Source organism: Bactrocera latifrons, unplaced genomic scaffold, assembly GCF_001853355.1.
Source record: "Bactrocera latifrons isolate USDA-ARS-PBARC rearing strain unplaced genomic scaffold, ASM185335v1 scaffold_47, whole genome shotgun sequence".
NCBI classification, from domain to species: domain Eukaryota; kingdom Metazoa; phylum Arthropoda; class Insecta; order Diptera; family Tephritidae; genus Bactrocera; species Bactrocera latifrons.
Genome location: NW_017537123.1, coordinates 1,444,877 through 1,470,421, shown reverse-complemented (window position 1 = coordinate 1,470,421; position 25,545 = coordinate 1,444,877). Strand labels below are relative to the sequence as shown.

Here is a 25,545-nt window from a genome sequence, read left to right as displayed (position 1 = left end):
GTCAGCATCAGCGTGCGGCTGCCTTCAATGACACTCGCCATTGCTCCTCTCGATGCGCTGCCGCTGCCGCTTCCTCTGTCTCGGCCACTGCCACTGTCGCTGCCGCCGGGCGCTCGTCCCTCAGCTCGTGGCTCTGCGTCGTCGCTGTGGCCACGACTTCACGGCTGCAGCTTCGTCTGATAAACATTCTGAATTTATCATCAATTCAGTTTGCCGAATGGACTACGCGAATTTGGACGTGCTTTGTACTGAAACGGCGACGTGCGCGCTTTCAACAGTGAATTTCAATTTCATTACAAATGGTTACAGAATTTCTACCGTCTTCTGTTAGCAAATACTAATGGAACAAAAAATTAATTTTGATTTGCGCATTTGAGTTTCGTGAATTTCAATTAACGGTAGTGTTGTTCGCTTGCACTTTTGCAGTGAAATTTAAGTGATTGTTAAGGGCAAGTTAAGAAATATGAAATAGGTGAGCATCACAAAAAGTGTATAAATAATTAAAACTCAGCAGATCGAAGCGGAAAATTAAAATTTTGCTTCAATGCCAAATGCGAATGAGTGAAAACAAAGGAAAGCAAGCAATATAGCAACTACTACGGCGGCGCTTGGATAATAATAACACGCAAGAATGCACATGCATATATGTATGTGTGTATACTTGTTGGTTTACTATCAGATTTCTTGAAGATTTATCGCTGGTCGAGCGCCAAAATGTGCGTGTGGCGAAAGTAGTCTTCAAAGACTATGCGATATTGATTGCTTGAAGCAACAGTATTATGACAAAAACTAGTAATTTCGCAGTGGCGACTATAGATTTCGTCTCCATTTCGATTTGGAAAAATCTGTGATTCTTTTGTTCAGTTTGCTTATACCCTGCAGGCGTCAAAGCGTAAGAAAAATCGTGATGTAGAGAAATATTGCTTATCTGGAAAAATTTTAAAGCAATATGTAACCTTCCCGTTTAAGCTTATTTCCACTCAAAACTTCATTTTTACAATTACTAAATACCTCACTTTAGTTGCCCTTCTAGTTCTCTCTAATGCACTTCGTATTAATTGCATATTTTATTCTAAAATAAAATCCTCGAAATTGCAGGCGAAAATACCCCGCGAAATGACTAAATATAAAGCGGAGTAAGACATAAAATATATCGAAAAATGGGTTTCTGCAAACTCTGGGTAGTTGAAAAGTTTTACTTAAATCGTTAGAGATCAGGTAAGTATTTGTTAAAGTATCTCCTTTTACAATAAAGGCCGACGGAGGTACTCTCTGAAGCAGTCAAATTATGAAATATCTGTTTGAAATAAAACGGAAAAGTCTTTTCGTATTTCTAATCAAGTTTCAACTAATATTTTTATATTTATAAAGAACTCAAATGAACCGAATTTGTACCAATTTGGTCGACAACTTTTTGTCATTTTTCCGCCAAAGGCAATCCATTATTCCATCAGTGTAAAACTTTTCTGGTTTCTTGGCAAAAAACTGCGACATGTAATTTTCACAGACTTCTCTTAAAGCCAACTCCTTTAAGGGAGTTCTGTATTGACTGAAGCAAAGGCTATATGGTGAATGCATTAAAAATTCCTAGCTATGCTCTCCCAGTTTTTGCTTAGTCATCAAAGATGTGTGTGATCTAGCGTTGACCTGATGGAAGACGAAGTCTTTCTGTTGATCAGTTCTGTCCGTTTATTTTCGAGTAAAATTTAGAACCAATCGTGAATCGTGAAAAGACTGAAGCAGCTCATAGTGGTTTTCATGATTCCTTTCCAATCTCACCAAATACTCAGCATAACCTTTCGAGGCATCAATCCTGCCATTGCGACCATTTTTGAGCTTCACCACGCTTGGACCATGATCTTTTTCACACATTATTGTCGTATTTGATCCACTTTTCCTCTCATGTTACCATTCGCTTCATTTCTTTTCATCAAAGAATCGCAGATGTTAATTCTTTTCTTCTTTTTGTAGCCAGCCTTTTTTAAATGGTTTAAAACTAATTGATGATGAATGTTAAGTTCCGTAGCGATGTCATGGCTGCGTATGTGACGGTCCTGATCAATCTTTCCTATAATTTCATCGACTTTTTCAACGAAAGGTCGATGAGAGCGAGGTGCATCTTTCACATCGAAATATCCAGAACGGAAGCGAGCAAACCATTGTTGTGCTCCACGAACTGATACAACATCAGCTCCGAAAAATTCGAAAATTTTATTGGTGGCTTGAGTGACATTCTTCTTTTTTTCTTACGAAATTTCAAAATTTAGCGAATTTTCTCATTATTTTCACTCATTTTTGAACAGCTGTAACTTTTTTTCAACTTCCCTGAATTAATTTTTTTTTTTCTGTTTAAGATATGCTTAAAATCAAACCTTTCCAATACTATAGCAGCTCTACTTAGTAGCTGCTTTTTCTCATCACTGAACTTGAGAATACATTTATTTTACTGGAAGGATAATAAACAAAAGCATAAATTCAATTTGAATTAGCTTCTAAGATCTTCGTGCATCAATACCTTACATTTATAGGCAGAGAGTTATACCGTTAAGATTAATATATATTCGCTACCCAGGGCAGCTTAGAAGACCTGTTTTGACACACTATATCGATAATACCTGAAAACCATAAATGAACATAACAGCATACGCGTAATGTATATGATTCACTTATGCTTGAAGCCAATACAGATATTTATATTTCTTTTGTAATGCTCACACAGCCATAATTTTATCGTTATGCAATAACGTGTGAGTGCTCATATCACGTTACTAAACACATTTACAATTCGTCAAATTCCAAAAAATCTCGTTCCCTTCGTTCTTCCAACGAGCGAGTTGAGCTTTCTCTACTCATTTCAAGACATCACTGAAACTTTAGAAGTAAAAATGTCGGAGTCCCGCGTTTAAGTGGATTGAAATCCACACACACTTATGAGTAGAATTGGGCATTTAACTGAGTATGCAAATGATTGGATATTGATTATGACACAAGTGGAAGTAAAGAAAGGAGAAGACGACAAATTGAATACCGGCAGCTCCGTTTTCGTAATATACATATTTTTTACTATGATAAATATGCAAGAGAGCCAGCTAAATTTGAAAAGCTAGAAGTTGCAATGTATTTTTATGAAAATAACTAGCAGAATACATCTAGGCTACCACTTTACTAAAACAAACGATGTGGTCTCAAAAATTATCTGCGCGGAGAGGGTTTGTTTTCCATATTTCTTCCAGTAATATATATTCTTGTTTTTACGTTATCAAAAGGTCATTCGCTTATGATAAGCAGAGTGTTCAAAATTACAAAAATAGCTAATACCATCAAAGTTATATGACTTTCCACAGTCGAAAAGGCGGTCTAAGGCGGAACTCATTTATGCAATGCATTGATGAATAATAGCGCACTTTTTATAAAATTTAATATGAAAACACTTTTATACACCTCAAACCTCACAGATTAATACGTTGGGTTACTTGTATGCAAAGGCGTTTCTCTTTTCAATTTTGTAAACAACGTTAACAAACAATCAACATCTTTCGAACTCTTCCACAGCGAATAACTTGAAAATTGTTCCAACAACAAATACATTTTCAATTCTTCAAGTTCTGTGAAGCAGCGTTCGCAAGCTTTAGAAAGAACTCAGTCGCAAGTATGTGAGAAGCAACAGCTCTCAAGCGTGCCGCCACCGCACAAGACTATTCATAATTAAACGAATTTCAACCCGCTGCATGGTAAGGAGAAAAATCGACTCTGAATATGTAGGACTAAATGCTTGCAAGCTTCACTGATTTCATTACGCCAATATGGCAATAAGGCAGCATTTTAAATTATTTGTGAAATTAATAAAAGTTGCTGCGGAATAACTTCAGGCGCTTTGCAAAAGAGCAAGCAAAATAAAGTTTGCCGCTTGACTGCTTGCCCTGAATCCTTTGCTTTTAAATTTACATCATGTGTCTTCGTTTACAGTTAGAAATGTAGCATAAAATCACTTTACTTAAATGCCGAGCAACTTTCAGGTATGAAGCGTTTCATGCCAAATTTGTAGAATTTGAAGTTGATTGGTTACCGTCACACACACACATGCCATTGTTTACAATAACATTCTTAAGTTGCGAAACTTCGCTAGTAAGTCAAAACACACGAACATTTTTGCAAAGTCGAGTTAGTAAAGTTCGCCTCAAGACTAAGGTATCAAACCCGCCGAGCAACACATAACAAACTTTCCGATTTTCAAACGAAGTTAACCAATCTCCTCCGCAACGCATATTTACAAAACTGCATACGCCACCTGTAATATGTATATATGTATATATATGTGTGTGTGTGCTAATAAAATAGCATATTTCCATAAATACTTTTAATTGTGTACAACATTTTACTCAGCAACAGCAAGAACATACATAAGACGTCGACATAACCGATGGAAGTTTCTAGAAAATAGTTGCGAAGAAAAGTGCATTTGGAAATTTGAAGTTCCAATATCGGTTGAAACTAACTAACTGCTGAGTTTTAAAAAGGCACTGCTGAGAGGCAGCCACGTATTATGCTTCTCAAGTTTGAGTTAGCGCCTTAAAGTTAAAAGTTGCGCATACGCAGGGGAGACCATCTCTTTCCATATCTTGACATATGCCATTAAATAATTTCACATTAAAAAAGGCAAAAAATAATTTTACGCGAACATGTTGTTGCCATCTGAAAGCTCCAGCAGAAGATATTGCAAAAGATGCGACAACACGTTTTTCGCATTAACTCATAAAAGGTGCATAGGCCCCTTCCACTCCTTCCGCAAAAGTAGCGAAGGCACACATTAACGTGACTCCCAGCGGAATACCCACGAGCACGAGTGAATTCATTAAAAGTCCGTTTAGAAGGGGGGAACCCGTGAGTTGGGCGATCTAAAAATAGACGGCACCCAGAAAAGGTAAGCCTACACATTGCTGACGAAAGAAAAATATCTTGCCACATATTTAATATTATTGCGAAAGGGTTTAACACCAATATATGAATTTTAAGCACTTTTTATTCCACTTTGCAATATATTTGTTTAGCCAGCATTACAATACAGTTATTATAATAATAATTAGAATAGCCCACGTTGTCAAATGAATCCTTGGACCACAAAGGAACGCAATAACAGCTGAAAGGTTTACGAGGATGAATATAATGGGCGAAGCATCACTAGTGTAGCGAGCTAAACATTCGAACGGCAGTGAACATGCGTATGTATTTGTAGCGTAGAGTAAGAAAGAACAATGGAAAAGCAACGGCACATCCAACTCATCCTAAACTAGCCACGAAGCGCAGAATACGCATAAATAAGGACAAAAATAAAGGATAATAGAGGCTATCCACCGATGCGGAAAGACCAACACACAAACACAGAACACAAACAACTAACCAATCAACTAACCAACGCGTCAGTCAGCCGTCGGTTGGAGCAACCAGCCACAAGACAGACAGTGAGCGCATAACTTTTTATGAAAATTACGAAAAGCGTTTTGCAAAATGTTCCACTTTTTATACGCGCACACACATGCACGTACACGGGAGTATAGTACATGGCTAGTAGACTTGCAGTGCAAGCGTTAGTTCTTCAGTGCATGCAGAGTAAATGTGTGAGTGGCAACCCGTGCCGCAACTAGTGGCCTGCAAGGCTGGTGAGGAAAACTGCGAGTCAGCAGCCATCTTGCTGCTTCTGCGATGACTGGAATTATTTGAAAATATCTTTGGAGTATTTCAAATATCATAAACTAATAAACTTAAAGCATATTCCATATAAAATAACAACAAAACTAATTAGGAAAGCCTAAGAAAGAAAAAGTTTTCTAAATGAATGCAAGTGCTGAAGATTATACTTCTAAAACAAAGTGCAAGCAACCCTGCAACTGACAAGTTCTCGCTCCTCTTTACGTTATTTCAATCGGAGAGCATGAGTTACCAATATCATCCAGACCACTTAACAATTCACCGTTTCCTACCGGGAATTGTTGCGCCTGTGCTTGTCCTACACAGCCCGCCGTATGCATGCAGCGGCTATTTGTACGCACATCAAAGTTATACGCTTCGCTTAGTGGAAAAATGCCAGCATTTAGAAATACTTTGTACAGTGACGCCAAGAGGACTCGAATGAGCGAAAAAAGGCGCTGAAATGCAGAAAAAGGCCCAAATGCAGCGCACACTAACTGCGCTCAGACAGCAGTGGATAGCATAAAACTACCGTTAGCAAAAACAAAACCTTGGAGTCGCAGCTTCGCTGAATGCGTAAACTGCGTGGCCTGGCGTCATTGGCATCATCGGTATAAAAAATTAGTGCCATCAAAAGAGAAATGCATTCTCTGTTCTGCAACGATTTCCACTTGAACTTTGATGCAATGACTCAAGAGTCCAGTTTAGTTCACGAAACCATTTGGCCTTCTAATGAAACACCTCACTGACAGACCCCCTAAGCAGGCACATTTGTTAAAAAAAAAATGCTCTCACCCGTGCCACCGGCTCTAATAGACTCTCTCCTTAAAGACTTCAAAGGTTCCTGGCAATCAAGGGGTTAATTATGGATAAACATTGACTTGAAAAATCTTTGCTATCCTTCACGTCGGGCGTCCAACTGCCGTCAGAACTAGCACATGACGCGCCTAGAAATTAGATTTTAAGAACATACTTCTCAATCCAATTTCCAACAAAAGATGTGCGGCAAATATTTCCTGCTTTTGCAGTGTTCTTCACAGCAAATTTCACAGTACCGAGCTGCCCAGCTTCTCCCAGTTTTGCACTTAACATCGAGTTGGACTATTTTACTGGAAAGTAAAAGAGCTTCTTCTTACGAAATCTTAACAGACAGAATGACAGCTAACAGCAGCAGAACAGAAATTTAGAGACTCGACAACTGCCAGTGCCAATGTAGTGAGTGGACTCAATTTGGCGTCCGAGAAACCGGCTCGAAACTAAAAGCAAAACAAATTGCATATAAGAACGCGCATGAGATGTCAGTCAGAGTGCAAAGTCAGACACCAACAGCCAAAGCATATTTGAACATTGGTGCAATTGAAGGTCGGCTGCGGAACTTGATGTGACTGGCAGGCTAATATTCCGAAGTACTAAAGCGAAAGTGAGCTATTTTCACTTGGCATTGCAATTTTGGGCGCTTTCTCCCACGCCAAGTCCCTCAGTAGTTACGCGGCCTCTCCGGCGATAGCGAATGGTGAGATCGTTTTGTCGTAACCACAATGGAAGCATCAAAAGCAGACAAAGCTAAATTGACTGATGCAGTGACATTCCATTTTGAATAAGCAAAATGCCCCGAATATTGACTCCCTCCCCATCGATATGCAAATTCGCTTTCGGACTGCACGCTTTGACCGGCCAGTTTCACTTTGTTTCTATTGTAGTTTCGCTTGACAAGCGCAATTGATTGCCCAGATAACCGAAATGTGCGTGGGAAATAAAATATTCCCACAACTTTGCGCTGCCAGTCTGCACGTATCCGTTTTGGATCACATGTATTGCAAGCGAGAAAAGCGCGGTTTATGGAAAATGTGCTGTGAATTGCAACTCGGCAGCGGCGAAATGCGCAAAATGTACTCAAACTGCCACGTCGAAATTACCGCCTGTGAAAAGTTTTCGAAACGCAGGCTTTGACTCTGATGAAAACCGCAGCGTAAAGCATTGTGGCCCCCATGTGTGCAAGTCATATTTACCCGTACCCGCACGCGTAATGTGTGTCGTGCATATAAAGTTAGTTTGTAAACAAAGTTGAATTGACTCAACCGCCAGCCAATTTACTCTCACACGCTTTCACACTGTCGTCGAAAAGCGAGAAACAAATGCAAAACTACACAACCAGGCGCTGGCACATCGGTGGTGCATCGCCTAGCTATATTGACAGCACCGTCCCTAAGAGAAACAGCTTCACGGACCAGCAACAACCACGTGGTGCAATCGGGAAAACTCCATTAAAAATACTTTCCAAACGCTTGGCATCGATAGTAAAATCGATTCTGTCTGTTCAGAAGACTACTGCTTGAAAATATACTTTACTACTTCTAGACCAATTATTTCTGAATCAAAGTTACAAAAAACTGAATTCAAACTTTCATTGCTGAATTCTGACATTTCCAGAAAGTTAGAACTGCTTCTACTCTTCTCGCTCTTAAAATATTTAATATCGCCCATCAAACTCTGTCAGACAGTTTGTGTTCGACAATTGGCGCAGAACTTTTCGTATTTAGTGAATTCCAAGAAAACATTTACACCGTTGCCACGGCGTATACGTAACATTTAAATTCCTCAACGCAAACTTGCACGGTTGCAATGCCGCACTGTCACACAGTTTTCACCGGTTGTATGTCATATTTCAGTAATTTGTTATGGTCTTTGTTTCACCTACTTTGCTTTGTTGTAATTTACCGCTTTGTTCCCCTGCTCCCATTTCAATATTCTAATTTTCTCTATGGAAAACTCACGTAAATGAATGTCGCTGTGTATGTGTGTGCGCGTATTTGAGTCGCCTTTCATAAGCCTTAACTAGCCGTCCATAAGTTCGACGTTCATCTAGAGTAATCCTGTGGCTGCGCGGCCGTGCTGTGGAGGCGGCTGCGGTAAATGAGCTACGCGAAGGCTCGGTAATTCTTTTTGTTTTTCAGCTTTTCTTTTTTGCATCGCATTTTTATTTCTGTGTCTGCTCCACAATAGTAAATTCCAAATATTTGCTGGCACTTTTTCTTATATTCATGCATTGCTACACAAGCGCTGGTGCTGGCGCTTTCGGTACTGCTCCGCACACCTTGCTTGCCTTGCTGCATTGTCCTGTTATTTTAGTTCTCTGTTTTGTTTATATTTTTTATGCGCTTTTGCGAACTTTTTCTCTCGCTAAAATGTACCACACCGCATTCAGCAGCCACAAATCGGCAAGCATCTCCATTGGTTGGCTGCTGAGTAATAGTTTTAGGTCTGTTCTACTTTGTTTTAATTGTGTGAAAACAAAGATGGAAAAACGAAAGGAAAACAGCAAACGGAAAATTGCAGCACTAATTTAAAATGCGCTTAATTTGAAATTACTTCAAGCTAATTTGCGAATTTAATACAGTTGGTTACTGGCGGAGTGAAAATTTTGATTTCTGTAAAGAACAGCCTTCGTATTCCATTCTAAAATTAGCTCTTTGACACCTAAGCAAGAGGTGAGCTGCTGCCCTTCCTTTGTGCTGGTATCCGCTTGCCCAAAAGCAAGAGTGGCTAAACGTAAAAGTTATATTGGTTAGTCGAAAAAGTCGTTTCGTATTTTTTCAATAGATGTCTCTAGCGGAAAAGTGGAAAATTTAATTATTTATTTATTAGTACAAATATAAAATACGTTTGAATAGAAATACGAAAAGACTATTTAGACTACCCATAACATCGGTGGAAATATACATACATATATACTAGTTAGACCTTCAAGTCGCGCCTTCAGGGTAAAATTTAATAACTCGGGATTATCTTACTGTTTGGAAGAGCGTACATAAAACCAATAAGATATTTATTTTAGACTCATTAGTTTGCTCCTCTTTTCGGATGTCTTTAGTTCACTTCTAAGAGGTTCCGTTTAATATCCACCAAAGGGGATGCGTGGAAGTTGCTAAATATCATGCATGTGTGTGTACTCGAGGCGTCGCAGAGCGTAATTCACGCATTGCGTCGCAGCAAACATCGCCTGACAATGGCCAATTGTTGGTGTGCACTCGCACTCTTCCACGCGTTTGATTGATTAGCAGTGGCAGAAACATATTTTCCACTTTTGTTTCGGCTTTTTGTTTTTATTTGTTTCTAGTAATATTACATAGTTGAGTATGTGTGCTTGTTGTTGCTGTTTGTTGGGGAGCAAACAGATGGCACGCCAACGATTAGCACGCAATTATGGCTCTACAGGCGGGAACAATTAACCGTTTCACACGCGAGCGTTGCGACGTCCCCAAAGACCGCCTCAATAGTTGAGTGCCAGCTAGATTCTCTTTCCTTTACATACATATGTGTGTGTGTGCTGTATGTCTTTAATTGCTGGTGCTGCGATATTTGTGCGGAATTATTTTTTCCAACGCAATTTCATGCTCATATCATTTTAATGACCCAAAAGCGCTGATAAAACCCCCAAACACATGCTTACATASGCAGAGTGCGATGACAGGGCTCCACATAACTAACTAACGTCCCCATACCCCGAAACGACTTGGCTTGTTTCCTTTGCGCTTCTGCTGTAACATTAGGGTGGGCAGCAGCTGCAACTGGCAAACAACAGACCACACTTGTCTACAACAACTGCGCATCTCTGCACAATGTGTTTGACAACGACAACCACAACAACAAGGCCAATGACAGGGAGTTATTGTCCAACACACTTGTCACTTCACATTTGTCACCACCCGCTATTCCTCTTCTTCTCGACTTGTCTTTTTGAATGTGTGCATGTATGAGTGTGTGTGTGTATCCTGATAACTGTGACTCGTTTTTATTTCCCTCAGCGCTGTTGATATTTTTATCGGTTTACTCTTTATTTTAATGGCGCTTTTTACACACTTTGTCGTTTGCTTACACTTTTGCTTCGTCGTTCGCTGCATGTTTGGCGTTTCTCATACGATACTTCTAGCAGAGTCATAACAATCTTTTACATTTACCATTTCTGCTTCTTAAACGACGCGTTCCGCTCTCCTAGTATTTTTATAAAGGAAGCACTAGTCAAAATGCTCGGAGATGTCATCTCAGTTCAAACCGTTAAAACCGTCGAATCAACTCTGATTCTTCGCAAATGACTTATCGCAAGTTGAACTAAATAAAGCTTTTTGGTTTAATTTGGTTTGAAGTCGTAGTAACGTATGAACCATTAACCCTCAAATGTTCTTTCATCTTCTTTACTGAATTAGAAACCGCTTACGCGCTTATAGCCGAGTTAACAACAGCGCGTATGTCGTTTCTTCTTTTCGCAAGGTGGTGTCAATTGGAGATTCTAAGCGAAGCCAGGTTCTTCTCCACCTGGTCTTTCCAGCGGAGTGGAGGTCTTCCTCTTCCTCTGCTTTCCCCATATACTTTCAGAGCTGAAGTGTTTACGTCCATTCGGACGATATGACTTAGCCAGCGTAGCCGCTGTCTTTTAATTCGCTGAATGAATGAAGTCGATGTCGTCGTTTACCTCATACATATCATCGTTCCATCGAATGCGATATTCGCCGTGGCCGCCGCGCAAAAGACCATAATGTCGACTTATCAGATGTTGTCATGTCCATTCCTCTGTACCATATAGCAGGACGGGAATAATGACTGACTCATAAAGTTTGGTCTTTGTTCGTCGAGAGAGGACTTTACTTCTCAAAGGCCTACTTAGTCCGAAGTAGCACCTGCTGATAAGAGATATTTTGCGTTAGGAGGATGGGGTCATGTGTAGAAGTTCACGCAAGTGAGGATAGTTCTCTGACCGCCATTCACTWGGAAGTAGTCAGAAACGATTCTTTTAAATATTGCTCCAGCAGCTCATGACTTCCGGTCCTTGACCAAGTATCCTCTGGATAGTCAGAAAACACAAAAACTCAAAAAAAATAAAAACCAGCGTGTGTTATTAGTTGTGAATATGCAAAAAGTATGACTCTCCCTCTGCGTTCTTGTAGCCTACACTAACGCTAATAGTTCTGTTGAACACAGTAATTTTCACTACTAAATGCCGGAATAAATTTCTTAGTAGGCTAGTAAGCCTCAAATGTCGAAATGGAAATCTTTATAGGACGCCAACAGTCATAGGACATATGTACATATGGACATAAAAGTACGATTATCCAAACATATGCAATGTGACATGCGACTTAAGCTATACAAGCGACGCGGCGAAGAATTTCTTCAATACTAACAAATGCCTAATTATGAGACAATATAAAAAGTTTTACTTTCACATATAACTGTCAGCACAACGTTTAGCTGGCATTTCTCCTCAACTCTTTGTGTAGATTTTCGCCCCTCGGTTCCCTATGAGGATACCATCTTCTCTGAGCGCCTCTCTGCACTTGAGACAGTTAAACAAAACATATTATGTATATTTAAGGAAATACACACTTCCGAAATTATAGCGCAAGTGCTGCGATTTAAATGTAGAGGTTAATCATCAACTGAAGTTATACCTGAGGACTTTGATCTGACAACAAAATGTCCTAATTACATGCCCTCTCTTCTTGAAAACGCACAATTAGTAACTATAGGAGGTGACATCAAAATTCTTCGCATCCCACAATAACAAAAATAGAACAGTTTCTGAAGACACTGAAGTGGCGCTGCTTTAATTTTTTCTTGTTTTTCTGGCCGTCATTGCGACAAAAGACATAAAGTGCCGACAAAATATTTTGACACACCACGCTCTGCTACATACAGGCATACAAACACATATGCATATACATACAAAGCTATGGCATATGTGCATAAACATGCGTGCATGAAGCAGGGCATTCATCCCCGCACCACTTTTCCTACATACTTATTACGTGTGTGTGTGTGTAAGCGTGTGCTTGCCACGTTTGCAATTCATGGTGCTAATGAAGTGTGTATGAGTTGTTGTGCCACAATTAGAGCCACTTCAATGTGGCGTCTAACAAACAAAGGCAGAAGGCGGCGCAACAAAGTGAATGTGGAAATGAAATGAAAAAGGAGCAAACCTTTTTGTCAGCAAAATATTTTTCACACTCGCTCACATGGCAAAAACATACTCTACACCTACATATGCTCGCCTGGCGCTAAGCAGCTCAGGAGCTCAATGGCATAACAACTCAGCCTATTACACCCTCACACACACACATGCGCATTTACCTTTTGATGTCCTTTACACGTGTCTTCATAGAGGCCACAAGCCACCGATTTCATCAACTTGTTTGTTGCTTGTTTGCCGCTTTTGCTTTAATTTCCACACAAATGATATTACACTACATAAGTCTCACTGTTTGTTTGTGGAATTTTTAAATAACTTAATTATCAAAGCTTAGTGTAGAGTAAATGAGAAAAGTGAGAATATTTTAAAACTAAAATTTAAAACTACAACTATAGCTAGTTTAAAGTGTTCCTAATGGATTGCTGATGAGGAAACTCCAAAGACAAATCGTGTGGGCAATCGTCTATTGACTGAGAGTGATAACAACGGTTCGCTGTATTTAAAGGATAATCCATTACGATTACCTTTTTAATGAAGAATACAGAAAAGAACAATTCGTAAGAACATTCTTTGGCATTTTTTCAAATTTTGGCTACGGATACATCTCAGATGGTCGATCTATTGAGTTCAGTTTTCTATGACGCACATTTCGACTGCTAACTGGCGAATGAAACTTATGATGATTTACTCCAAGGCACGAATCAGGAGAGGGATTGTCTGCGTACACTTTAGACTTTATATTTCTCGACAGGAGAAAGGCTAACGGTGTGATATCCCACGATCTGTTTGGCCAACTGACCGACCAACTGAAATTATCTGGCGCCGCCTTCTTGAAACCAAATATCGGCGAGATAGCGAACTTCAATTTCAGGCATCAAATAGTCGGTTAGCATGGCGTGATAACGGTCGCCATTGACAGTTTCGTCCTCACCGGCATAATTTTTGGAAAAATATGACCACATCAAACCGTTTTTTTTTTTTTTGTTTTTGAGCTAGAAATGGGCACATTTTAAGATTTTGACGTAAAATGCGCCAAGTCGTTGCATACGGTGGGCCAAGTTGTAGCGAACGACCTCGAAAAAGGGGTCAGCGTAAACTCATTCATCAACTTTTGCTTCTAATCTTAACTTACTTCTTTATATTACACAGTAAATTCGTGTGTTCTTATGCAAAATTTCTACGTCCAAATCAATGGCCTCAGAGACCATAAAATCGGGTCATGTAGATTGATAGGGAGAAGCTGGTTTCGTAAACAAAAGCAAAACAATGGTTGCAATTGTTTATGTGAAACACAATGTTCCAATTTAACCTAGATAGCTAATCTCGTCTGCTGATCAAACATTCTTCTCGTCAATGCTCAATCTGTCCAAACTGCGCACACTGCGCACATTGCGGCAGAATATGCCGTATTTCGCCAACTTAAGTGCCGGTTGTGCACCAAAGTACACACACGCACACATTCTCAAGCAGGATTCTTAATATGTGCCACGCTGCAGTCCCACTTCTCCGCAGCACTGCTTTATCTGGTGTCGCACTTCGCCTTCCCGCTTGTACGCTCTCCTGTCGCAGTAAACTTGGGTTCGACGCTGTCTGTTCCGCCACTCAATCATCATTCACTCGCTCGTTCAATATTCCGATGCAGAATTTTTAATGAATACGTGATTGTTTTTCGCAATTAGCCTTCATCTTTGCCAAAGACCGTCATAAATTACATTTCAGCAGAACCTGACGGAGCCCACCCATGTGTTGTGTGCGTGTATGGTATAACCACATATGTACGTGTACGCGCTTGGCTCAGGCACAGCAGCTGCTGCCATCTGGGTTCGCTCCTGCTTCGCCTTGTGCGGGGTGCTTTTTGAGTGAGCATGATTACTGCAGCAGCTATTCAATCCGCTTGCCACTCTGCGTGCCACGTAATTTTGGCCGCCTCTCATGATCCGGGGTAAGAAGTTGGCGGGGGGCGACAGCACCTGGCGGTAAAAAAAACTCTGTAATTTATTGATTTTTTCATTAAAGTTAAATTGCATTGAGCTCGTAGCAGCGCGGTTGTCATCACCTGCATCATCTCCGTCGCCTACTTCACTGAGAAGCGTCGATTGCGCCGTTTACGCGGGGAAATAGTAAGCAAATAATGTTAATTTATAGAAAAGATTAAATATGGTGGAAATAAGATACGTCTCAAGGAGCAAAGGGATGCGGGTTCGACCTTAAAGAGTAGCGCGCAACTTTTGGATAAAATTAAATATTCATGAAGAAAGTATCACCGTTGCGAAGGTCAAAATGAAAGAATTAGGTAATCAGCCTTAATCACTCTGGCGAGAATAAGAACGGTTTTAATAATGAATTTAATTTATTCATAGTAACATTTTTTAAATCAAATATTCACTTAATGCTTCCTTCCAAGAAAAGTGTCTTCTTCTCCTCAAGAAGATGTTTGCTTGTCGAAACCGAAAATATTGGTCTACTAAAGTATAAGGCCACCATATAAAGTGACTGTTTAAAAGCAAGTGAAATGTATTTTTAAAAGTGTTATGCTTTGGCAATATACCTGAGATGGGTATTTTTGCTCTGGTGCAACCGAAATAAAAGTTTTTTTTTTTTTTTTTTGTATTATAATACCAGTGGATCCATCCACGCCTTGCCGTGGTATACATTTTATACTATTATTCATATAATCTACTATTCAGGTATTTTATTTCTTAATAAAGGCGCAAACATTTTTGCCGGTATAAAAATCCAAAAGATTGTATTTGAGGTTTCATTTTGAATATGTTCCCACAAGTAAATTTCATTGGAAAAAATAACAAATTTAAGGCTGATTTTTCAGAGTTTGGTTCCTAGCATTCCATTCTTTCGTGTAACCTGAGTAAAAATTGAGATATCTCGATGAAACTCGGAATGTATATAAAAAAAAATCGACTGCCACGCCCACAAATTGCCATTAACCGAAAGCATATAAAGTGCCATAACTAAGCACCCAATTAAGATATGAAGCTATAATTTGGTACCGAGGATTGCAGTAGCAAGGGACACTCGTGCGCAAAGTTTTTTTGAAAAAGTGGGCGTGGCGCCGCCCTCTCACAAGTTTAATATCCATATCCTCTAAGCCATTTAAGCTGCAATAACCAGGCTAGAATATAATATAAAATAAGAACCTCTACCGACCGTCTGAAAATGAATGAAATCGGAAGATTACCCTGCTCTCTCTCCATATAATGTTATTTTTGAAAACTACTAAAAGCACGATAAATTAATAACAAAATATGCCAGATACATTAAATTTTTCCAACGGGATGGTATGAGAGAAAATTCGACGATGGACGTGACACCACACACTTCCTCGTGACATCTCATATCCCGGGGCCCGCCCTAACCGATTTTGACAAAATTTTGTACATGACATGACCTTTCATATCTATGTGACACCACGACTACTTTCCATATATCACAATTTTAAATTCCTCTTGGTTCGTTCAGTTTCCAGTACACAAATCAAGAAGCAAATAATATAATGGGATTAAAACCAATAATGTCCTATCTTGTAACCAAACATTTTTGAAATCCAATCCATAGCTTGACCCTAGTTTTTTTTCAATAACAGAGCAATGTGAATAGTACCCACTGAGTTGTCAATTGGGTTGAAACCCTCTCGCGCGCGAACTACAATACATGTTAATGTAAACTTAATGAGTCTATAATATATATATTCTTACATAATCAGAACGCAGGTATTTACGTCACTAACTATTCATAACTATGAATTTATTGAAGCAAAGTTTTCATGAATGACAAAACTCATCAAAATCATTACGAATGAAGTCAATTTAATTGGGTAATCAGAATTCAAACCAAAAAAAGAAATAAAAAAGAAAAAGAGCAGGAAAAAATAATAAAAATTGAAAAAACGAAACCATGAAATAGTTTCCTGCATTTCTAAACTAGAATAGCACACACACACACATGACTGCTAACATTCTCGTTGAAATATTCGTTTTTTTTTTTTTTGTTTTTTTTTTGCCGCACAAATCGAATAGGAAACAAAAAGTTTCACGACGCAATTAAAAATGCTCGAAAGTTGCATTTTGTCAGAATGTTGAAATGTCATTGAAAATTTTTACGCTCGCAGCGAGCGGAACTACATGAATCGAAATAACTCTTGTAATTGTCGCGTAAAAAAGTGCAAACTCAAAATGAGAGCAAAAATGTTCATAAACACTGTGAACGTGTGTAGTAAAGTATGTAAGTACGAATGTATGCGTGCCTGCTGAGGTTTGGCGTTCGGTAAGGCATGCGAGAATGCATGAATGCCACGAATATTCAGTGGCGGGGCGCATCTAATTACAGCGAAATTAATACGATTGTTCAAACAGTTCGTCTTCTGTTGGGCAGAACTTCAGAAATCGGTAATTATAACGGTGCGCACGACAAAAGTTTCATTAACTTGTAACCACGCTGCACTTCCGTTGAATGTGCGTCTCTTTTCTGTAACAGAGCAGGGCTGTGGCTGGGGCTTAAATGCGATTGTACAAAAATATAATCGAAATAAAAATTAATTTGATTTTACTGTTAGAATAAAGCACAGAATAAAAAATATACAGGAAACGACTAAATATTATCTCTTGCGGTTAATCAAAACTTTCTCTGAAAACTGATCGTGGTTTCCTTGTTAACAAAGCGTTCTGCTGGGGTTTGAAGTAAAAGCGAAGTTTGTTTTATCAAATTGTAGAACCTTCTGTCACGAAGCAAGCAAATTTACTAAATGAGGAGCGAAGCAATCACATTACCACTGGGTTACAAACATTTCTGACATTATTTTTGACCCGCTTCCCGCTTCGAGAACCTTTGTTTTTCTAATCTACTAAATTTAGATGATCCCTCGTTCATGCTCGTATTGTTTCGTATGTTTTTAAACTATTTATGGACCCACTGCATCGCCACAAGGCTTCAAATTTTCATAAAAGTATTGACACAGAACCGTGTTTTCGTGTGTGTTGTGGCAAAAACAGCCCTACCGGCAAGCGAACGGCAACCCTTCTAAACAAATAAAAGCGTTCTGCATACGAAATCACACACGCCGCCAGCCATCGCCTTCCTGCACACGTCTACATGTGCCTGGCAAGCGAGCGAAGCGTTCGAATGCATTATGACTCCTGATGTGTCAAATTGTTATTACTCATACGCCCTGGGGTCGCCTTTGTACGTGTACTTGACGTATATGGGCGACTGTGTATTGGAAGTGTAAGGCAGATGTTTTTATTCGCCAACAAAAGGACGGAAGGCAGCCTTTATGACAGCGCCTGTGAGCGTTTGATGCATCTTTGATAGCATAAAACGAATTTAAAACTGTAATTTCAGTTGTCGCTTGCCTTTACACACACGCACATGCATGTGCACGAACAATTGACACAGGCAGTGTGGTAATATGCGGTAAAAAGTATATTTTTTTTTTGCTATTTGAAGAGTAAAAAGTGTTGTTAAATAGTCGGTTGTAGAAGCTAATAAAAATAGTTTACAAAATTATCACTTTCATTCTTATCTCTCTTCGGCCAGAGCGAAAAGGGTTGTAAAAAACTTGAAGGATTGTTAGATCTTGCGATCAAGTGATCAGCACCTAATAGACGATTTGTGAAGCTTTTCTATTTCAGAGGTACATCGTCGGATAACTGAGGGCTGATCTGAATGCGCATCATGCCGATACTCTGCTAATAATGCTATCCCTATCAAAGCTCGAAATCTTTCTGAAATGCTCTTGTATACATTTTCCATATTCAAAGCGCTTGGGCAGTTTATCATTGCGAGCTGCAAGCAGTTTAAACATAAATGCAGAGTCCTTCTTCATACCGTCTTATTGGCTGACTTATGTGCTATATAACTCATACTTTGCAATAAATTCATCGTTCTTAGTTTATTATCCATATCATCATCCACTGTTGTTGTAAAGCCTGACGAATTCAAACCCACTCAAGCAAGAAATCACTCCATTAATAGCCCACCAATTAATTCTCTAATTAAAATGGTTACTATATAATTATAAAGCAACAAACTTTGCCGGCAACAAACCAACTGCACTCGAAGACTCAGAAAATTCCCTCTTGAAGTTCAAGTAAATCAACCGCATTTGCGTTGCTGGGAATCAAATAACTCGCATGTCGCTATGTAATGCGATCTCTGCAAGAGTGCAGATCTGCGAATGTTTAACCCCAATTACTGGCACACTCACATACTCCCATCCCACACGCCCGTCTTCGTGCCGTGCGGATGTGTGTAACACCTCTAACGGTGAAGGAATTTGATACTCATACGCCACACGGATACACACACACGCCAAGACGTATTCGTACTCCACACGCTCGCTTGTAAAAGCGGCTGAGTTCAAAGCAAGTGGCTAACGGCAAGGAAGCAGAACCGCCCTCGTACATATGCACGCGCTTAAAAGTCACTATTCATTAACGCGGTTGCACACAAAGGCGCAGGACGACGACTAACTCACTGTTCGCAGCTGCTTTGCAAACGCTCCGGTGTACAAAGGGGGCGGTTGAAAGCAGTTGAGAGAACCTTCCACATTTATTACGTTGTATATCTGCAGGCGTTTATTTTTCCTATTAATGTGCGGTTAACTGCTGTTCAAAGGAATTTTCATTGATTTAACAATAAAAACAACGAGACCACTTAAACACAACAGTTATAATTATAATGACTTTAATAGCTATTATGGGACATTCTGAAGAGCTTTGATTATTTTTAAAATATTAAATCGAATAAAACTCAGAGTTGCATATATGTATGTATGTATGAAATGAAACTTATTTGATAGCAGTACAGTCTTCTAATTCACCCAACCTCCCTTGAGAGCGTCATTGTCCAGTGTCCCACTTTATTGCATTTCCCAGATTTCCTTGAATCTCAGCGTCAAACGTGCTCCCGTTGGTCAGTTTGTAAGCGGCTTGCCTCCTCCATTTGTTTCTTGTTGTTGTTTTTGGCATTTTTTCCCATTTGCATTTCTTCTTTTCCAATACGCTCGCATTGCTTATTGTGTGGCACAAAAGCTTTCATTTGCACACATTTCGCTTTGACAATGAAAGCTTTGTTTATTCAATTACTCCACTTGCAGTATTTAAATGGACAATGTGTGTTAGTATGTGGACAGAAAAATAATTAATTCTAAATCTGTTTTGAGAAAAGCGAATACCAATTAGCCGCTCTGTGAGCCATTGAATATTCTTCTTAACCTCAAAAACATGTTGAATCGGTTTAAGCAATGGACCTAGCCGCATAAGATAGTAAGTGAAAAATATATTCACAATGCGAAGACGAAGATTCGAAATGAAATTCAAACAGCCTCTGATAATCAAATGCATACTTTGTAAAGTAAAAGAGGAGGAGTTCAAACTCGATATATAAGGTAATCGAAAAAGTCTTTTCGTATTTCTGATCAAACTTTAACTTTTTTTATATTATAATGAACTCTAATGAACCAAATATATAGCGAATTTCTTCATTCATGTTCATGTTCACTCTTTTTGAACGGCTGTAACTCTTTTTCAATTCTTTTTCCTTTAAATGAAGCTTAAAATCTCACTTTTGTAACAGTCCATAGTATGTGATCGTAAGCACTGGAGGTATACGATTGCAACGATATCTATGGACAAAAGGCGAAAAAAATTTTTCGACCATCAACCAAAAACGCTTTCAATGAAATTAAGGTGACGCAATGAGGTATTTGCAGAGGTTCAACGAACTCGAAGATTCTGTACCTCAAATGCCAACATAGAATGATGGTGAGAAAATCGTACCCTCAAAGCATAACATTCATTCTTGTTCCAATAATACTCAAATTTCAATAAGCGTATTTGACTAAAATTTTCCAATTAAATTTGTATGAATTATTTAAGCGTCAAGTTAGTCAGTTAGCCTCCGCGTTCTCTGCCAAGTGACTTGATGTTTTCCCCAAAGGCACAAGATTTACTAAAGTCTCCGCATTACTTCGTCGAATAATAGACTCAAATGAAATTGCACAACTCCCATCTACTTGGCTACCTCCCTCCTGGCTGCTCGCACGCACAGATGACCCACAGAGGCAACAAACAAACCACACAACACAAACCGTAAGCATGCCGTTGGAAGTCAGCAAATAACTATTCCTCCAACGCATATAAATATAGAAATGTGTAGGTGTGTGTATATATATGCGTGTTTGTGTACAAAAACCTCTGAATAACTAAAAGTCATTTGACATACCAGATTTAACTCGAACAATCAAAATCAGAAGCTCCACCCAATTCGAGGAAGCAATGCAGCGAAAGCTTTTTATTTGCATAAAAATCATTAAACTTTTGACATTTCCATTTAAATTTGTTTCTCACATAATGAAGAGATTAGCAATAAAGTTAAATGAAGCATGGGGCGGCAGTTGTCAGGGGGCAAGTGCAGGAGATGCCGATCGACTTTGTGGTGTGAAAGATGTGTGCGGATGTGCATGTACTTACATTTAAAATGAGAAATTCAAACCCGTTTTTGCACTAAAATAAGCTGGAAGTGATTTAAGCTAATTCCTCAACTTGAATAAATTTAATAATGCATTAATTTGCTCAAAGCCCAAAGATTTCTTTTTTGCGGGAAATATAGTCATTTGGATATGTTTGGTGAAGTCGCTGAGTTGCTTTGGGTTTTGAGAGCATTATTTGCAACAAAGAAACATCGCTCAGATAATTAGAATAGCACTGGGGTTATCCCGTAATGTGGCCCAAGGGTGATGTCAAAAGCAGGAATATTTTTATTAAAATTACTCGCTGGCTGATTTTCTCGCCGCACAACGCGCACTCACACCTATTTCGATGGATTTGTAGGTTGTGTAATCTTGAAAGGTGCGTGTGGGAAATCACGTCTTACGCAAAGGTAAACAAGCAATTACAAATGACAAGCAACCCGCCAACGAGTCTCAGCCCACACTGAATATATCCAGCAGGTAAGCCGGCCTCTTCTATGCCTTGAATAAGGTGAACAGTTTCTAGTTTGGCCCTCAGAAAAAAAAACACAGTACTTGAACCTCGACTGGAGAGCAACACAAGTGCGCGGCCTACATGAGAAACACTCCAGCGTGCACTGGCACTCAGATGCGAACAATACGCACATAACGGTGTTAACTCAATACAGGACGACCATAGTAGCATACATTTAGGGTGGGCCAAACACAAATTCTGGATTTCTGCTAAGTTGAAATCGAATGAGTATGGTCTTACTGTGCCGATTTTCTAAGCAAGTATTAGCAACAACAACAGATGTGTGTTCGAATGTGCGCAGTTTTTGATTGTTGTTGCAAAATCCGAAAATTACTAAAAATTTTCTTTTTCAATAGCATATGTTTCCGTCCCACCCATTACCAGCGCTCTGTCACTCAAGTCGACGCAATGAAAAGAAGCATACGCCTAGGCGCGTGCGAATAAGCTGAAATAAACAAAACGCGGCAACAGTCTTATAGATATCTATGCATCTAAATATATAAATACATACACATGTGCGTATTTGGTAGAAATATAGGGGAAAGCGATGTTCCATGTTGCTCTCGAGTGCAGTCTTTATGAAAATAACACAGTTTTCTAACGTTTTTTGTTGAGGTTGTAGCATTTCTAACCAATTTTGTCCCACAAATTCAATTTGTATATCTCAAAAATTTTTAATAATTCATTTGTACTATATATTTTAGAGAAAGTAATTAATACATATTTAAGGGCAGAGAGACCTGTCAACATTTTTAAGTGAGAAACGTATTTTTTATGCTCGTATATTGCTTTTAAGTCATATTTGGCAGCCTGCAAAGCTTTTAAGGCACACAAATTTCAAATTAAAAAGTAAACAGTTTGAAATGTCAAAATACCTAATCCATCCGGCGAATCGTTTCTATTTCGTTGCCCACCACTGTTCAGCCGCATGGCAAATGTACACACTTTAGCATGTTGGAGCAATTTCATGAAGTGCTCACTGGGCAAATGCATGTATACGCACTACTAACAACAAAAACAACCACAACAACAAAGACAACAATGAACGATAATGAAAACAAATAAACGCACTTGTAAAAACACTAGTAATTGCTTTACCAGCAGCAAATAAAAAGCGCGCAGCGGAAGAGATGCATGTGGAGCAAGAACAAGCCGACGGGAATGACGCTAAACAAACACACACACAAGTAGGAGAAACCATTGCATAACGCACATAATAGGCAAAAGTGCTTGCAATCAGACTGCGAAGAAATAAGTGAATAATGAAATAAAATAAAATAGGACAACAAAAACAAAAGCAAAAAACAAAAACCGACGAGAGAGCTCTACAAGCGCCCCGCCACTTAGGCCGTTTAAGTTAAGTGTCTTTAACGCCAGCACGCACGCACACACACCAACACCAACGCAAAGCAATTGAGCCGAGCCCAGGCACACACGCATCTTTGCGGGCCCACATAGAAAAATACAAGCACAGGCACACATGCACACACCAGCGCCCAAGTGTGTGTGAGTATGTAAATAAACGGCAGACGGCAGCCAAATACCACGGCGCAGTCGGTTTGACCTCCTATGTATGTGACGCGCTCTATCTCACAGCTGCCATTCATCACCGTCAACTTCCATCTCACGGACTAATGGTTCGGCGTTTGTGCTTTTCCCTGCCACTCAGCGGACGCATTGTGCTATTTTGTTTGTATTTGTATTCGCATTTGTATTGGCGCCTTTTTTCACTCGCAGCTTGTTGGGCTTTATCTCTTTGCGTATGTGAAAAATGCTTCCTTTGAGGATTTGCGCGCAGCCTCAATGACAGTGATTTACGTTGCGCTCGTTCGTTTTTTATAAACACAGCGAAATTCATTAAATTATGGGTTTATTGCAGCATACTCACACATATATCGCTTCAAGATTGAACACACCGTTGTCGGTGACTTAATGAAACTTAACCGCTAGGTGTTACACACAAAGGTGGCGGTGCTCCCAAACACTCACTAAATTACCATGTCTAATTTGCAGCATAGGAAGCCTTTCTGTAAGATACTTTTCTGAATTTGCAGGAAATGAATATTCACATCTAAGTCTACTTAGAACGACTGCAGTTATTTTTCCAGAAATTTCGAAAATGTTCCGGATATGATTCTATTGTGCATCATCAGCCTCATCAGTTTATCAGAAACGCATATTTCTCAATTTTTGAATTTCCTTGGTTGATTACTCAGAGACAAATGGTCCCATCACAATCGAATTCCTTCATCATGTGTATATAGTTCTCCAAAAAATAACATAATAATTTTTAGATCCGATCATAAATGCCTATTTTTTAGGTGCTCACACTAGGTAATATGATAATCATAATAATTTGTTATAGCTTCGACAACTGCAAGAAAAGGCTCCATAGTAGCAAACAACAGTTGAAAGTGCGTTGCTGAAGGAATAGCTTGAAAAGTAAACTATTACAACAAATATATTTTGAAAATATATTTATGCGTACATATGCACATTTTGGGCACCTGCGCCACTTATTAAAGCAGTTTTGTTGCCAGCGCGACATATGTTGAGTATATAATTGTAAGCGCTAAACTTACGCTTAATCAAAGAAGACGCCATTCAGTATGGATTTTAATAAAATGCAAATACTTTTTATGTGCCTCTGGCACGCGTTATTACGTGAACACAAAAATATATTGTTCAGAAGTGCGAATCACGTCTCCCTAGAGTAAGCACTTGATGTACACCATGGCGTATGTGTAACAGGGCGCAGTGAAGTGCTTAAATATATTATTGGTTTTGTCTTTAATAGAATTTTTACAACATAAACAGGGTATATTAAGTTTTCCAACCAGGAAAATTCGACGGATGGTCTCTTAATCTATATACGAATCAGAAATTGAGCACAAGTCCTTTTATTCTAAGAAGCTGCTCATTAACCATAACCGGAACACCGAAGGTTTTTCAATCTTGTGGGCATAACACAAGGTGCTAACAGAGATTCTACTCTATGGACAGAGTGGATAGAACAAGTTCATAAGGCATCTACTGGCTAGCCTAGCGTCATTTAAGGCTGTCAGTAGCGCCAACGCATAATCTCACTGTGTTAAATTATGCAATCGATTAACACCATCTGGGTGCACGGTCATATGAGAATATAAGGAAATGAAAAGGCAGAAGAACTGGCTAGCTCTTCGGCAGCTGTCTCCATAATTCTCCTAAACTGCCCAGGCCATTCAATTCGTCAAAGGTTGTTTGAAGCAATTGACCCTAGAGAAACACCCCAGGTCCTGGAACGCAAGTAACACAGGGCATCCCACAAAATCACTTAGGGGTTGTGTTGATGGTGGGCTGACCAAAAAGCTCCTTTCTAGGCAAAAAAGGCTTAGTGACATTGTAGGGGTCACCACAGAGCACCGCAGCTTCATAAAATGGGAAAGTGTAGTCGGCGGAATGCACTACAAGCGCGGCGAATAATAAGACACTCGAACATTATCTATGCAAATGCCCAGAAATGAGACAATATATTCCACGGCTACTAGTACTGCAATTTAATAAATATTGATCAACCTAATGACTTTCTGCATAAGGCCTTATTTGGAAAACACTCGGAAGCGCCGATATCGGATCGTTATAGCATATAGCTGCTATAAAAAATTACCAATCGAAACCAAGTTCTGATAAATACTCTTTTTGTCATATCTTCACGCAATTTGGTATAAACTAAAATCAATTTAAAGATCTTTTTATGCGCAATAAATCCTGCGGTATTTTTTATTGAAATTTGAATTGTTCATAAAATTTTTTTTGAAGACTCATGCCCAGCTCTTGACCGATGCTACGGCTGCTACTATGCCGGTCTCTTTCGACCCATTCAGCGATTTTATCGCAATTTTCGACGACAGGCCTTCC

At 39.3% G+C, this 25,545-nt stretch overlaps 1 protein-coding gene across 2 annotated transcripts in view; it reads left to right on the top strand.

The window, feature by feature from the left end:
- Positions 1 to 254: 254 nt before the first annotated feature.
- Positions 255 to 25,545, top strand: part of LOC108973341 (5-hydroxytryptamine receptor 2A) — a 130,297-nt gene continuing 105,006 nt past the window's right edge. For both annotated transcript variants that reach the window (XM_018940561.1, XM_018940560.1), the window contains exon 1: positions 255 to 472. The gene's annotated coding sequence lies outside the window, so the exon portion shown is untranslated. The remainder of the gene's footprint in view (positions 473 to 25,545) is intronic.